The sequence below is a fragment of the Miniopterus natalensis genome, chromosome 19 (genome assembly GCF_054644295.1).
Source record: "Miniopterus natalensis isolate mMinNat1 chromosome 19, mMinNat1.hap1, whole genome shotgun sequence".
NCBI classification, from domain to species: domain Eukaryota; kingdom Metazoa; phylum Chordata; class Mammalia; order Chiroptera; family Miniopteridae; genus Miniopterus; species Miniopterus natalensis.
The window spans coordinates 18,659,223-18,675,307 of NC_142099.1; positions in this window are offsets into that span (position 1 = coordinate 18,659,223).

Consider the following 16,085-nt stretch of genomic DNA (forward strand, 5'->3'; position numbering starts at 1 on the left):
GAATTACAGGGAAATAAATTCTTGCATCATATAAGAAAAAAATAAACAAAATGTTAGGGTCATATACACATTGGGGATCCTTATATAGATAGTTCTTGGTCACTCAAAAATGTGTTAAAGAGGCTAGAAGCTAGATTTTGTTTTAATTCAACAAATAATGATGAATGCCTATTATGTGAGACACATTTATAAGCAGAATTGAACAAATCAAAGGACAGGCTGCCAAGGAGCTCAGTTTTAAGTCCGTGTTGTGGTCCCTGGAGTGGTTCTGGGGCAGTGACAGAAACAGGCAGTCAAGCCAAGGTGCCTCAGGTGGTGGACAGCGCGTGCTGAGAAGTCAGGGAAGTGAGGTCGGGGAGGCCACGGGCCTAAGCAAGCCACGGACCTGTGGGGCACTGTGGAGGGTTAAGATTGTCATCTGCGTAGAGAGTGAGCCTCGGAGGGTTTTAAGTAGAGAAGACATGGTCTCATTTGCATTTTTAAAAGCTCACTGTGTCAGCAGCGTGGAGAATGGATTATGGAGGAGGGAAAGACTGGAGGCAGGGATACCTGCTCCAAGAGCACTGGGGTGAGGCAGGGGAGAGATGTGGGGGCAGATGTGGGAGATGCTGCAGAGGTGGAGTTGCTGCTGATTAAGAAGCGACAGATGAGGGTGGAAGGAGCTGCCCACCTCACTTCCAATGAACACTCAAAGCAGGAATTCTTGCTTGGTGATAATGGTCTCAGAAGGTCCTTTCAACCCGAAAGTTGTGTCATTTTGTGGAAAACGAAGGGCACGGCGATTCTCTAGTCTCCATTTAATCTTTCTGCTAAGACAGAAGCCCTCATGTGGGCACCAGCGTTGACTCTGGGACTGAGAGGGAGCACAGCATCTATAAAGGCAGACACGTTCCATTTTCTTCACTACTGACCTCTAGTGCCTGGGAGTGCCTGGGAAATGGTCAGAGTCCAATCAATATTTGGTGAAGAAATAAAAAGATGAAAAGCCTGTAAACGTGCATTTATTTTTTAAACCTGAAGCTGATATTCAAACGAATTCCTCCCCACTAAGCCCGCCTTGCTCTTATTGCAGTGTAAGAGTTGCCCTCGGTGACAGCACAGAGAGTCAACAGTCTCATATGTTAGGTTTTGGAGCTTAGCAGCTGAAATGGATCAGAAGGTTCCTCTCTCTCAAACTCACAAGCCTTGAAAGTTGTCTTTTTTGGTACAACTGTGCCAAGTCTTCTAAATGAAGAAAAAAATTAAAAATAAAAGCAGAAATAACTAACAAGCCAGTGCACAGTAAGTAAGAGCACTTGGGCAGTATGTGTGCGCTGTAGGGACACGGGAGCTCTGAGCACACTGGGGGAGGGCTTTGCTGAGCCTGGCTCCGAGCAGGCCCCAGTCAGCGCGAGCCGATGCCCAAGCCTAAGCTCACTGAGGTGAGGGTAATGTCTCCGGTGTGGTTGTATGGTCTACGCTGAACACACGTGCTTATGGGGTCCCCTGTTCTTTGTGATTCTCATAGGCATCAGCTTGTCACGCCAAGGTCTCTAATACATCCCTTCAAATCACCCCAGATCGTTGCTCCCCAGTTTTAAGTCCTCGGTTTCTGTACCTGCTCTTCTCCTTCCTCCAGTCTCTCACTGGACTGCTTCCTTTGTTCCACCTAATCCGCTGTTTATTTGCCCCTCATGAGGCAGAGGGGAAAACAACAACCACCCAACGCTAATCTCAACTCACAACAAACAGAAGTTGTTGCCGAGGCAACCAAACCGGAGGGTCCTGCTTGCAGCAAGCGCCGTGTGCAGATGAGATTGCTTGAGGCGCAGGGGGACACCCGCAGGAAAAAAGCTGGCCTGAAACAGGAAGGAAGGAGCTGCCATTCCAAGCGATGCCTTTCCCCCCTTCTCAATAAAGAGAAGAGCCTGCCGAAGGCCCTGGAAGACAGGCTGGCTGAGTAAACTAGATGCAGTTTCAAAGGATCTTGTTCACTTAATCTGACTGCAGACAGATCAGAACCGACTCTAGGGCAAGGAGACATGAGGAAAGGGGACAGGGCATTAAACGCACTTCTGAAGCACTGTGTACACTCTAATAGGAGTGATCACCTTTATTTACAAAGCCTTTTGTCCAGGTTCCTTCCAAACAACCCTGGGAGCTGAGGTTCGAGGGCAGGGAGTATTTTACAGAAGGGAAAGCTGGCCCTCAAAAGTAGCCCCCATGCCAAGGCCCCTCCACCAGGCAGTGGCACAGCCAGAAACAGGATGCAGGTAAAAATAACAACAATAAGTTTCTTCTTTTTTTTTTTTTATGTTGCTTCTTAATACCTTCCCTGCTGGATTGAGACCTATTTTACAAAACAACTTTAAAGGGCCAAAGCTCCCTTTCTCCCTGACACGGGGAGCCAGTGCGCCTGCAGGCCGATGTTTACGCTCCTGATGCTATGGACAGAGGGGGTCAGGGGCGGGCTTGTGGACACAGCCATCCCGTCAGGACATCACTGTGCTACTCGGCCGCACTCTCGGGGTTGAAGGGCGGTCCTTTCGGAGGATTTGTCTTGGTATCTCCCAACCACGTAGATTCTGAATCTGCCAATCCTGATCAATCGAACAAATGTTTTACTGATTCCTGCCGTGCTCAGACCCAGGCCTCTGACTGAATAACAAATGCTATCTGTGCTACTCATGAGCAAAAACTACCTTGTACACCACAGAGCCTTCTACAGAAGACGTACCGAAAACAGGTAGTGAACAGTAAATAAACAAACAGAAAGTGATAATTAAGACACCGCAGGCCAAAAGGTGGTAGGGGAATGGGCAGGAGGGTTTTGGGAAAAGTGGAATATGGTGACTTGCAGTCAGGGAGCCTTGATCAAGGAGGGGTCCTTGGGCCATGTTTCAGGTTTGTTCTCTGCATGGAAGGAGACGGGGCCAGCCCCACATGGAACATACATACACACACACATGTCCACAGAACCCTCCCCGTGTGCCTCAGTGAGAGGACCGAGAACACTGGACTGTCATACTGATTTACCTTCAGTCTGGCATCTTCATGAGCCTGGGCCCTTCTGAGCGGAGACCACGCTCTACTCTTCACTGTATCCCCAGTGCCTCGCTCTACACCTGACACATAGCAGGTGATCAGTAAACGCATGGTGAATGTGTGGATGGGTTAATATCAATGAATAACAAATGCCCCGAGGCGATGATGATGATGATGACAGCGATATCTAACGCTGGCTTCCATGCAACAAGAACTCACAGATGATGTTTAATAAATAGGTGAGACCCCTAAGTTCCCACACAGTATAGAAGGTCAAGATTTGGGGGATTTACATCTCGGCCCTGCCACTTTCTACCATTTTGGCCTTAGGACAAGACCCCACGCATCTGTTTCCTCATTTATAAAATATGAATGAAATAGAGCCCTGGCTGGGTAGCTCAGTTATTAGAGTGTCATCCCAGTGCAACAAGGTTGCAGGTTCAATATCTGATCAGGGCACGCACAATCATCAACTAATGAGTCCATAGGTAAGTGAAACAACAAATCTCTTTCTCTCCCCTTTCTCTCTCTCTCTCTCTCTCTCTCAAATCAATAAAATTAAAAAAATTTTAAAGTAAAAAAAATAAAATATGAATGAAATGATTATATTTACCTCTGGTTTTCGTAAGGATGAAATTGAATAATGCATGCAAAAATGCTTTGTAAAGCGCGAAGCAGTGTACCAATCTCAGTCATTATTGCCATCAGTAGTATAATTTAGCACATCATTAATTCACGTCATCCTACCAAAGTACTGTTGTAAATCATAGGCCACTTAAGGCGGAAATGGTCTTAACTAAAGATAAATATGCCATAGTTTATGTGAAATGATTTCTCCCAAGGTCCAACAGCCAGGGGTAGAGCCATGTTTCAGACTCCTGGCTGGGCTCCCTCCACAAAGCAACCCCCAGAAAGCCCCCTAACAGATTAGTCTTGTAAGGATGGGGCTCTGTGCCTGCTTCCCCTTCGCGGTTCCCATCACTCAGCATCACTGCACCAAAGCAGAGTTGGAACCATTTCTGTAGTCAGTCCTTGTCTCTATGCTCGCTCAAGGCCAGATGCCACCAGTCTTTCTTGAAGACTGTGGCAGCACTTGGCTCAAGTCCTCTCCCCGCCCCAGTCTAATCCGGACTCTGATGCTAAATCATCTTCCTCAAGCACCATGTGAGCAGGTGTCTGTCCTCAGACACCTCAAGAAGCTCCTGGTTGCTTCTTTACCTGGAGGCCCTCTCCCTGGAGCTTGAGTCTCCTAACCAGCCCCTCCCTCTCTCGCAGAGCCGTCGTCACTGCATCTGCCAGCTCTTTGCATAGTCCCAAGCCCCCACTAGCTCCTCAGTACACATTGACTAAAGGAGAGGACTCAGACTGAACCCTGAGAAGTAACCACCCTTCACACGTCCCTTCTCCGTTGTCCACACAAGCTCACGGATCCCCAGCCCAGCCTTACGTCCAGATTCCGTGGAATCTATTCTTTGACCCTTGACACAGGCAGCGCTTCCTTGGGGGTGGTCATTCACGGCATTTCTCCTCCCTTCTTGTCCACCAGCAGCTGCCCCCATCACTACCTCTGCCCCCCTTCCCTGGCTTGGCATCAGGAATCCCCACCTCCTAATCCCGCACAGTACACTTGCCGTCACCCCTCCAGAGCCACACTCCCCAGTTTCTTCAGCACCCAGAGTCCCCCTCGGCAGGAGCCCCATCACACACCCTCCCCGTATCTCCATGCATGTGGCCTACTTCAAAGTGGGACTCCCTTCTGCACAGCCGAAAGGCACTGAGTGCCGTTATAAACAGGCCTTGGGTGCCAAGTTGCTCCACGGTGTGTGTTTTGCTCCCTGCCTTTGAGACCCTTACATTGTAGTTGGCGATACAGGAATATGCCTAAAATAGTTACATGGCTTACAAGATCTTTCCACCTGCAGGCACGTCTCTCCCTCCTTCCGTGTGATCTATTTGTCCAGCTTGTCCAGCTATCCACCGGTTGTTTTCACACCTGGGTCCTTTCTGCAGTGTGCTTGCTTGCAAAGGTGTCTCTGAGTGTGTCACTTACGCTCAGAGGTATTTCTGTACGTACTCTGCAATGTATGCCCGAGCTCTCCCACCGGAATGTACGCTGGAGTGCTGTGGTAATTAGGCTCTTTCTCGCATGGCACAGACCGCTACATGCAGTGGCTTCCAGGAGGTGTTAGTGAAGGAGGAGACTGGCTGAGAGAGAGGGAGGGAGGGAGGGAATGGGGGAGGGATCTGGAAGTGCTGAGCTCAGAGTCACAATGCCACATCTTCAAGAGGAATGTTAACCCCCTGTGATCAAGGGGCTTTGTCACTTCCCATGACACCGGATGAGAAGTGACTACACACGCATGGGCGCGTAGGGTCACAAAAATTGCCGGATCACTCATAATGCGCCAGCTCCACAATTGCACCACAGTTCCTCGAGGACTCACTTTCTCCATTCCCTCCTAAATTCCTGCAGAATCTGCCGTCTCTTCTATGCTTGTCACACGTGACATATGCTACATCTTACTGCTGATTCATTCACTCATTGACAATATTTGTTGAGCATCTCTCTGTACTGGATGCTGGTAACACAACAGCGTGGGAGTCGGTCTCTGCCCTTAAAGAACTTGCTGTCTAAGGAAGAAAATAGGCAGAAGCACAGGAGATCGCAATGGTAAAGGTCAGAGGAGGCCTCTCCTCTCCCAGGATGGGTGCGTTTCCTCAAGAAAGTGACCTTGAAGTTTGACTTGAGAATGGGAAGGTCTTTAGGGAGTTGCAGGAAGAAGGGAGAGAAACACCTGGCAACGTAAGGACCTTGTAAGCCACATAACTATTTTGTGCATATTTCTTGTATCCCTAACTACATACATGGTAAGGTTCCCGAAGGCAGGGACTAATATTCACACACCGTGTCGCTTCCTTGGCATCTAATACGAAGGCCTGTCTACAACAAGCACTCAGTACTTCCTGGCTATGGCTAAAGAGAAGCCCATTTGATGTGTTGCAGTTGTCACACTCTAAGAAGCACTCGTCCTCTGGTGGGCTATCACATTAGTCCGCTTGGCCTAGTTGGCAAGAAGACTGTCATAAGCAGGTGAAGGGGACTTCCACCATCCTTTCTTCCTCACAGTCCTAGCAGAGAATTAGACCACTCTACTCTTTACTCTTCTCCTGTACACTGTGGATGTCCCGGGGCTGGGAGGTGGTGAGGGCTGGGAACTCGAGAGGAGTCATACCTGACGTCCTCTGGGGGTGTCTGTTGTCTGGTACAGGGCCTGGTGGTTTGAAAGAAGCATCTGGCAGGGTCACATCTATCCCCATTCAGAAACCCTTTTTTGTAATCACCTCTGCCATAGACAGAGTCTCCTTGTTTCCACGATGAAGGAAAGAAGACAGGACGGGGGTAGTCACATTGGGGTAGGCTCCTCCTGTGGTCCTCCCCAGACAGGGCAGAGAAACAGCTCGGTAAGGAGCAGAGGTGTCAGAGTGCCATCAGCATCCCGCTCCCATTCCCTCTACTCAGCCCTAGCTGGCTGCTTCCCAAGCCAGGCCAGGAGCACAGGCGGGGAGGCAAGCTCTGCTCCACTCCCAGCCCATCTAGGGAAACCACTCTGATGATTTACTCACAAGCCAATGATGTAAACTTCAGAGAACATAGATTTTAAAACACATGACTTTTCTGAAAATGCCTGGATAGCGTGAGCTGTAAATAACTAATACTCTGCAAGTAAAACATACTCTCCGAACAGTGGGATTTCAGCCCTTAGGAGATTCTACCCATAAGTCTCTCAAACCTCCTAGGGCCAAGTCTCTGCAAAGCTAGAAAATCTACCGAGAGGAATGGAAGAGACATATATAGAGGCAGCTGGGAGTAACTGGGAGAAGAGCCCTTCTTGCTTCCCTTTCGGTGACGTGGGCATCCTCTCCTGTGCAGGCCTCCCGGCCGGCATTCTGTTGCTTCGTTCCATGGCTAACAGTAACGTGAAAATTCAAGGAAAAGAGAGCAAAGGGAGTTTTAAAAAACAGACAAAATACACACTAGAAAACAAAATAAAAGACCAGCAACTTTCAAAGGAGTGACGGACAACTGAAAGCAGCGGGACAAAGGAAAGAGTTAACATGTAGGCTAAACATTTGAAATGACTATGGGTAGAAAAATGAGACGGAGTGACTGGTGAGAAAACAAGAGGAGCTCAGAGCTATCAAGGTGAGAGATTAAAACGTGGAGGTGAAAAGATGTAAGATTAGGATAAAACTAAAATCCTAACCCCCTGGGAAATGAGAGAGGCTAGGAATCAATAGAAAGAAAGAACAAAGGTGTGTGTGGAGGGGAGGAGGCTGGGGCAGATGGGAGAGGAGGAGAGTGCCGGTGGGAAGAAGGCGAGAAGAGAGGGCCTAACGGAAGGGTCTTGAACCCCCGGCCTCTGAGCAGAGAGGGGGCGGCTCCGTCCACAGCGTCCCTGCTGCAGAGCGGAGACAAATCCACCCAGAGTCACACGCAGCCATTTCTATCTTGAGCCCTCGGAGGCGCCTGGAGATTGCTGCCCGATGGCAGGCCTCCCCCTCACGCTGCCTGCGGGGAGGCAGGGGGGGCGTGGGCTCCCCCGGAGCTGGGCGACAGAAAACTAACCTCGGCAGAGTCCACACAGCAGGTTGCCTTCCCCAGAAGAAAGCTCTGTTCTAAGCCCCCCTGCCCCACCAACCCTGCACAGGGGCCCCAGACTGAGAGTCAGGGACCTTGGCCCACACTGCCAGCAGCGAGCCGACTCCTGATATCAATCCCCTAACCACTCTGCCTGTGACCATAAAGTCTGACACAGGAAAATTATCAGTAGGGAAATGGTACCCAGCCCATCAAAACCTGAGCCAGGCCCAGGGGATGCTGTTGGGTGGATCCGTTGGGATCCCCCGAGGTCCTGTGTCCCAGGGTCCTAGCTGTTTCCCCCCAGTTGCTCCCCATTTCTTGCTCTTGCTACCTCTGGAAAATGACTTGGCTCGTCTCACCAGCCACCACTGCCTCCTACCATCCCACCCTGCCTTCTGGATTATTAACTGAACTCAGCGTCGTTCTGGTTCTCCAGAGCAAACCCGGGTGTCCCCATGGTGTTGACGTTAGTTGTGTGTAATGCTGGGCGCAGCAGCTTCTGCTGCTTCTGAGGATCGCGTGCTCTGGTTTTAATTCCAGCCAGCTGTCTTAGACCTCGGGCACAAGGGACATCAGGAGAGCGTGTGCGCTTGGTGCCACACAAGCCCATCCCGACCGCTAGGAAAACAGAGCAAAACACGCGTGTGGTGAATGACTCAGGAGCACCACGTTCCTATGGGAGGGGCAGCTCAACTCATTTTCTAGAACCGAGAACTTCGAGGGGAAGCAGGTCCCTTCTATTTCTCTTGCTCTTCCCTCTCAATTAATTCTTTAAAATGCAGACAGCACCATGGGAGGAATGTATCCTAGTTTTACTAACACAGAGAAATCCTGGGGAACAAGAGAGGTCTTTGTCAGCACTGAGCTGATGTCCATTCAGAGCTGTCGGGCCCGACACTGTTTCCTGTCTCTTCACCTAAATAACGAGTTTCCAGATAGCAAGTGACGGCTCCCTGGGTAACGCGATGGAGAAGCAGACACCTGTGATGCTGCCGTGACAACACGGCCTGATTTTCACGTTGCTTAAAGCACACGACATGCCATTCTTGCAGCCCAGAGCCTCACAGAACCTACCTGCACGTGGAAAGGATGCTGGAGGAGCTTATCTTCCTCTTGATAAACTCAACTTACAGATAGAGCAACTAATTAGGTCCGGAGGGACTTGAAACTGTTGTTGTTGTTTTTTTGTGTGTGTTTTTTTTTTTCTGTGTGACCTAAGGCTGGAGAAAAGAAAGTGCGGTTTAATATAGACAGCTGTGAAGCGCAGTCTCAGAGCAAGGACTCCATGGGGGGAGCCAGTGCCTGCGAGCTGACTGAGGGAGCCGTCCGCTCCAGAGCAGGCCAGGCAAGCCCGGGGACTCGGTCGAGCTGGGACACCATCAGCGGGCTGGTAAATGCTGACCTCCTCTGAACATCTAGGTCAAGGGGTGGGGGTAGATATCTTCTGTTCGCGAAACTAATCCCAAGGGCTATTTCTTTCCCCTGGGGCTGGATTAGTGCCCTTTCAAAGAAAGAGCCAAAAAGCAGTAATCAGTGTGTCAGGTTATCAATTGAGGGCTCACAGCTTTACAATTCAACAGAAAAGCAGTCCCCCGAGAGGAGTTAGGTAAGAATGCAGCCTCTTGTAAAATTCCCAGACTTTTCCTTTACGGGCAGCCCCTGCCTGCGTGGTAGACCTTGTCTGAGGCACACCTATAGCCGAGCTTATAATGATAAGAGACGAGTCATTATTCCTTTGAGTTAGGCACACACAGGGCTGCCACCTGTCAGGTTCTGGGCGACATCTCCATGCCTCTTCCCAGGTTTTCCTCTAGGTAGAATCTAGAGCCGCGTCTCAGCTTCTTAGTGACCGGGGAAGCCAGCTCCATCCTGACTCACTGGGATGAAACCGGGGCTTAGCAGAGCTCAAAATGATTCACTTTCACCCTCTCAAAACTCATCTTGGACACATCCCTAAATTCCATTGACAGAATTTCCCTGAACCTCCTCTTTTGCGGGTAGGAGAACAGTCAGTGACTCTTCGGCACAGGTTTTCCTCAGGCTTTTGTGAACATGCCCTCAGTCTTCCACATCCTCTGTTATGAATGCCTCCGTGCGTCATGACTCAGAGCCTCTCTGGAACGCACCTGAATTCGCTTTCTGAGTGAATTTCCTCTCTGCTGGAAACCCTAAATGAGATTTCACACCTCTCCTCATAGGTTCAAGCGCATGTGCCTTCCGTATACAGGAGTTTTCTACCAGCAGGAATAAATCTGGTGTCGTCTCAGCACAAACGTTTTAGTAGTCAGTTTCTTTTTTATACGTACCGACCCAGGGTAGTGAGGTAGACAGTGGGGATTCTTAATTCCCAGAGGTCATTAAGGATTGGGGAGAATCACCGAAGATAAAATGATAAAAATAAAAAACAGACCTCCCCCCCAAAATCTGTAACTATGGAGAAAAATGTTCTGACTGTGTGACCATTAACTCAAATTCTCCTTCTTAACTCTCGGTGTTTTTATAAGTCACGTTGATATGGAGTGACAAGAAGAGGAAGAGACAGGTTGAACTGAGGGTAATAAGACATTCAGGTTCCCACAGAGAGGGACAAGCCAAACAAGAGATGATCATTGTAGGAAGCCACCTATTGAAATACATCAACTGGAGTGTATTATTTAAGAAAATAAAGAAAAGAAAATGTCAACAACTCAATTTTCTTTTGCTAGTGGGAATGCAACTAGGGTAACTGTGCAGGACAGGAGTTTATTTTATTTTCAGATGCACGTATTATGGAAAGAGTCCACATGAGAGCCACGGACGTGACCATGATTCTTCAAGGAGCCATCCCAGAGAATGGGCTATAGAGCTGGGTAATAGATACACATGTCCCTCTGGCAGTGCCACTTATGAACTATGTGACAAGGACCAGAATTCTACATGCAAACGGCCCACACAACTGTTTGTCCATCAAAGGTCTCTGTGCTCTATTCTTGCCCACCTGCCTTAAGTCACCATTTCCTAGGTACCTACCCACGAGGCTTATCTGCTCTTGCCGATCTAATGGGCCTTCAAGTAAGGGTAACACATTAGATTCCTAGAATTGCGGGGTTGAAGGAAACCTCAACAATACTCTGGTAACCCAATTCTTATTCAAGAATATTGTTTCTTTTTGCTCAAATTATAAAATTGACATGTGCTGATTTTAAGGAATATAAAAACAGTATAAAAATGAAATAACCTATAATTCAATTTTCAGAGTTCTGCATTTCTTTTCATTTTGGGGGGGGTTGTGTACATGTATATAAATATTTGTAAATGTGTGTGCATATACGTATGTATGTATTTGTGTGAATAGATACATATATACATATTCACACACTCACATATATATTAAAGCTTATACAATTGAGATTATACTGTATGTCTAGCTTTTAAAGATAGAGACATGATGTGAATTTCCATGAGTCAGTAAGTAGTCTTCAAAATGCCAGTTTCATAAAATAATTTATTAAGGTGAAATTCACATAACTAAAATTAATTGCTTTAAAATGAATAATTCCACGAGATCTAGTAAATTCACAGTATTGTGCAACTACCCCCTCTATCTAGCTTCAAAACATTTCTGTCACTCCAAGGTGAAGCCTCATTGCCCACTAAGTGGTTTCCCCCCAATCTTTCCTCCCTCCAGAATCTACATTCTGTCTCTACGGATTTACCTGTTCTGGATCTTATACATGTATGGAATCATACAATATATGACCTTTTGTGCCTGGCTTCCTTCGCTTAGCATCATTTCTGAGATTCACCCGTGTTGGAGTAGCATGTATCCATACTTCATTCTTACGGTTGAAAAATATCCCATGACGTGCATAGCCACGATTCGTTCAGCCACTCAGCCCCTAATGGACACGGGGCCGCTTCCCCCTTTTGGCTCTTGTGGAAAGTGCTGCTGTGAACGTGTGCACGTGTACTTCTCCGAGCTCCTGTTTTCAATTCTTTCGGGTGTACCCCTAGGGGTGGAATTACAGGGTCCTATGGTAATTCCCTGTGTAACTTTTTAAGGAACTACTGAACTGCCTTCCCCAGCTGTTGGATCATTTGACATCCCGGCCAGCGAAACACGAGGGTTCCCCTTTCTCCGCACTCTCATGAGCATCCTTGTTTCCTGCCTCCGTTGGTGTTCATGTGAGCCACCCGCCCACCGCAGTGGGTGTAAACGGCACCGCATTACGGTAAGACCACAGCCTTTCGGTTTGTGCGACTCATCTGGTTTTTCCACAGCATATTAACCGGTCCCTACCCTGTTGTTAGCATTTAGGTTGTTTTGAATTGTCCCTGCTGTAAGTAGCCATGCGATAAAGTCTTTAATTAAATCTCATTATTTGCTTGGCAAAGTCCGTAGGAGCAGTTATCTGATTTTGTAGGTGAAGAAACTGAGTTAACAAGAGCTGAGGCCAGGCCTCGGATTGCCTAAACCTTAGCCAGTGCTTTCCTTTGACTTTTTGATGAGGTTGGCTCAGTGTTTCATAGGTCAGATGTATAGCAGATTAGGTGAAACTCAGCTAAAAATACAGTGAATTTTTCAGCATTAGGTCCGATGCTCTGTGGAAGGAAAGACTCCGATGCCACTTCTAGTACAATTTTCATTCATTCTACTTTGCCCTAAAAGCAAAAAGGGCTAGAAACACAGCAAAGCTCTGCACACACACACATTGTTGCACACTGTGTACAGTCAACAACTTTATATGCATTGCCTTCAAGAAAGTCTATACAGTAACTCCATCAATTTCTGCATGTGCTGCAAACTCCTAGTGGAGTGGGGTCAACTCAATCACACTGGGTCACCTGCCCTTCGGTGACCTTGTTGTCCCATGTTTATGGTGTTCCATGGGGGAGGGGGAGAATGACAGGGATATTTGTGCTGTCATTGGTAGGCCTCTAGTTAAATGGCATTTTCATGAAGGTTCGAGTTGGTAAGAGAATGAGATCCAACGATACACTGTGAAGTTTTTAGTGAGATCCCAAAAAGAAATATATCCAGCCACATACAGTGCATAAAACTACAGTCTGTTTCCCCTCTAATTGGTAATAAATGTAAATGTTTAGTTATGCCTGACTAGGGAGCGATGAACAACACATCTGTCTGACTGCTTTCCCAGCCTTCACAAGGACTGCAGCGTTTGTACCATCTGCAGCTTGGGGAGGAAGAAAGAGACAGAGAGAGAGAGTGAAACTGAAGTTTAGAGAATGCATATCACTACAAGAGCACGGGGAATTGACTCACTCAACAAATATTTATTGAGCATCTATTATGGCCTGGGCCCCAGGCACGAAAAAGAGGATGCTGTTGGTTTGAGGGAGACGATAAATACCCTCCTTTCCTAAATTCTAAGTTAATTGATGAGATGGAGGGGAGTTCAGGCAAATAACAAGTTTATTATTGAAAACACATACTAGAGAATGAGGCTGAGGTTGAGGTAAGGATGGGTTTCCTAACAGTGATCTCCAGAATTAGACAGGCCCGCCTGCCCCGGACACAGGCAGCTCTAGAGGACGCAGGGCTTACCCGGGGCAGAGCACTGACTATCTCAAGGCCGGGCCAGGAGCACAGAAGGCAGGTCAGCAAGGCCCAGAGGGGCATGGTTCTTAAGTTCTCCAGACAGAAGCACTGCTACAAGTCAACTTTGAGGTGTATAGAGATAGGGTTTTACTAGTCTGAAAGTTCTCGTTATAGTCTAGTATCCAGAATAACTGCATTTCTCTTTTGTACATGCAGAAAGATTCCGTACTTGAAGGTGAGAATAAATTAGTATTCTCACTCTCTACAAATTTATTTTTCAAGGGGCCTATAGGACACCCCACACACTGCACTAAACTCAGAGGCACTTTCTCCCCCAACTTAACTGCATGCTATTCCCTTAGACTAGTACCCTTATTTTATGTTTCATGTACCTGTAGATAATCCATGGGAAACACCATGAAGAATACTGGCCATAAATTCCTTATTTTGCACTTGTGACTTGCATTTAATGGATGACTTTTGACCAAATGAATGAATAGAATGTTGGAGAAGACTGACAGTGTTGAGTTCAGAGACAGCAGAGATGCTATGCTTTACGACAGGGAATAATTCTAGTGGACGGCAGCCTTTAAGCCTTAAAGGGCTGAACATTTGAGGGTCCAACCTGCTGGAGTTCAACAAGGCAAGGGAGGCTGAGAAGGGAGAATGGTGTCATCTCCCCCAGGGCCCAGTGACAAAGCCCTTTGCTATGACTATACGTGCTTGATGTCGTTACTCATCTTAATTTCAAATGGATTCTTTACTTTGACTCAGACGTTGCACAGTAGCCGCGCCACACAATGCCGCTCGTCTTCCCAGCTTTCCCAGAGGTCACGCCTTGGCAGCACTTTCCACCGACTTGCAATTAATATCACCTGCCTTTTAAAGTGGCATTTGAAAAGCAAATTCACTATAGAGAGAAAGAAACGATCACCACATATTTTCCCGTGACCATTGCCAACACAAGTGGTGCCTCGAAGTAGCTTCACTGCATTTAACTCCCTCAACTCAAATCAATACACATTTATGGAGGTCGTTCTGTGTGTGGGACACTGTGATAGAGACTCTCAGAGTTTCGAGGAAAAACGAGTCCTAAGTCTTGTCTTCCAGGTGGAAACACTGTTGCAGGGACTAAGACAAGCACATAAATAACAGTAGCGCGTTGGAGTTTCTGTTGTTTAATATCTACTGTTAGATCACAAGAAGGTTCATAGCCTTGGCCTTGGACGCGTATCTTACCGCCCATTTTACTTAACCCGGATTTAGCTACAGATAAAAGGTGAAAGAGAGCATATAGTTGTGGCACTGGCCACCGTAAGTCCCCTGGGTCCTGTTGCCATGGCAGGACGAGAGATCATCTCAGAGGGTTTTTGAAAACAGGGTTTGAAATATCAGAACTATGAATGATGGAGAACTACAGACACTTTCATTTTGTATCGAAGGTGTGTTCTGTTACTTTAGGTCCAAGAGTTCCATGTTTAGGGTTCTCAGTGTCTCAGCCTCTTAAAGGGTCTTTGGGATCCGCAAACATTTGTGGAATATTTACTACGTGCTTCCCACTTAGCTGGGTCCTAGGGAGTCGGCGCCAATGAAGAGACGCTGGCGGACTTTAAGGAGCTTTCAGCCTTGTGAAAATTTCAAGAACAGATCATTTCAATAACTAATGTCGGGTGCTTAGGCAGAGAATCACATGGGGCACAATCCTAGCAGAAAACGGGGTGCACAGCCCAGGCTGAGGGTTCAGAAAGGCTCCCTGGAGGAGCAGCTGCTCCTCTAGGCCTTGAAGGTCAATGTTATGAGGTGAAGAAAGGTGTGAGCTGGAGCCTCGGCGGAGGGCAAAGAAGAGGCACGGAGGGTAGGGGTACACAGTGTTTTCCGGGGAATTCTTAGTTTCGTTGTTTTAGAATTAACTGCAAGTCAGGAAATGGCGGATGCTGCTGGAGGGGCAGACAGGAGGCTCCGGGCACGATGTTTGGAGGATTAGGCCCCAGCATAAAGGAGCTGCTCTGGATGCTGTGGCTCCCAGGTGGGGGAATATTGGTTACATGGAGCAAGGCCGGGGGTGGGGAAGGGGGAGCCCAGTTCAGGAGGCTACAACCCAGGGACTGTGAAGCCTGAGCCAGGGCCGTGAAAACAAAGGGAAAGGGAAAGGCACGATTTCAGAGTTGGAAACCGTTTGAATGTGAATGCCGAGCCAGAAGGGAAGTCTCAAGTGGCTCTGACAGTTGGAGCTTGGGATGACAAGTGGGACAGTGGTATCACTTATAGGCCCTGGAAATAAAAATGAAAAGAAGGGTGGGGACAGGGGAAGAAAAGTCTAGCCCGGGATGTGTTGAATTTTAGGTGCGTATGTGACAACTCGGGGGGATGGCAAATAGGATACTGGATGCCCAAGTCTGGAGTTCAGAGGCGAGGCCAGGCTGGAAATGCAGGCAGAGAAGCTGCCTCTGTGTCTCCTTTCTCGGATTCAAGCTGCCATTCACAGTGAGCAAGGAAGTAAATAATACATGTTTAAGGCTGATTGCTTGGGGGCTTTGGGGGAGAGCTATTTGCTATAGGAAAGAAGAGTAAAGAAAATCTTTTAAGATTTTCTCTGCCTTAAATTCTGCATTATGGGGGGGGGGGGGAGGTGAGGATGCTTTAAACCAAGATAAGAGTTGGCTGTTAATTTCGGCCTGAAAGCATTTTTCCCCACTACCTATTTTTGGTGTCCTTCGGTTTATTTTTAGACACCATTGGAATGAACTTTGGAGAATCTTCTCTTGGAGTTTTTCCAGGGCAGTGTGGCCTGGATAGTGAAGCTGATTTAAATGCTTGGAGATATTTTTCCAGGAGAGACACATACAACACACACACACACACATTTTCGTACATAATAAA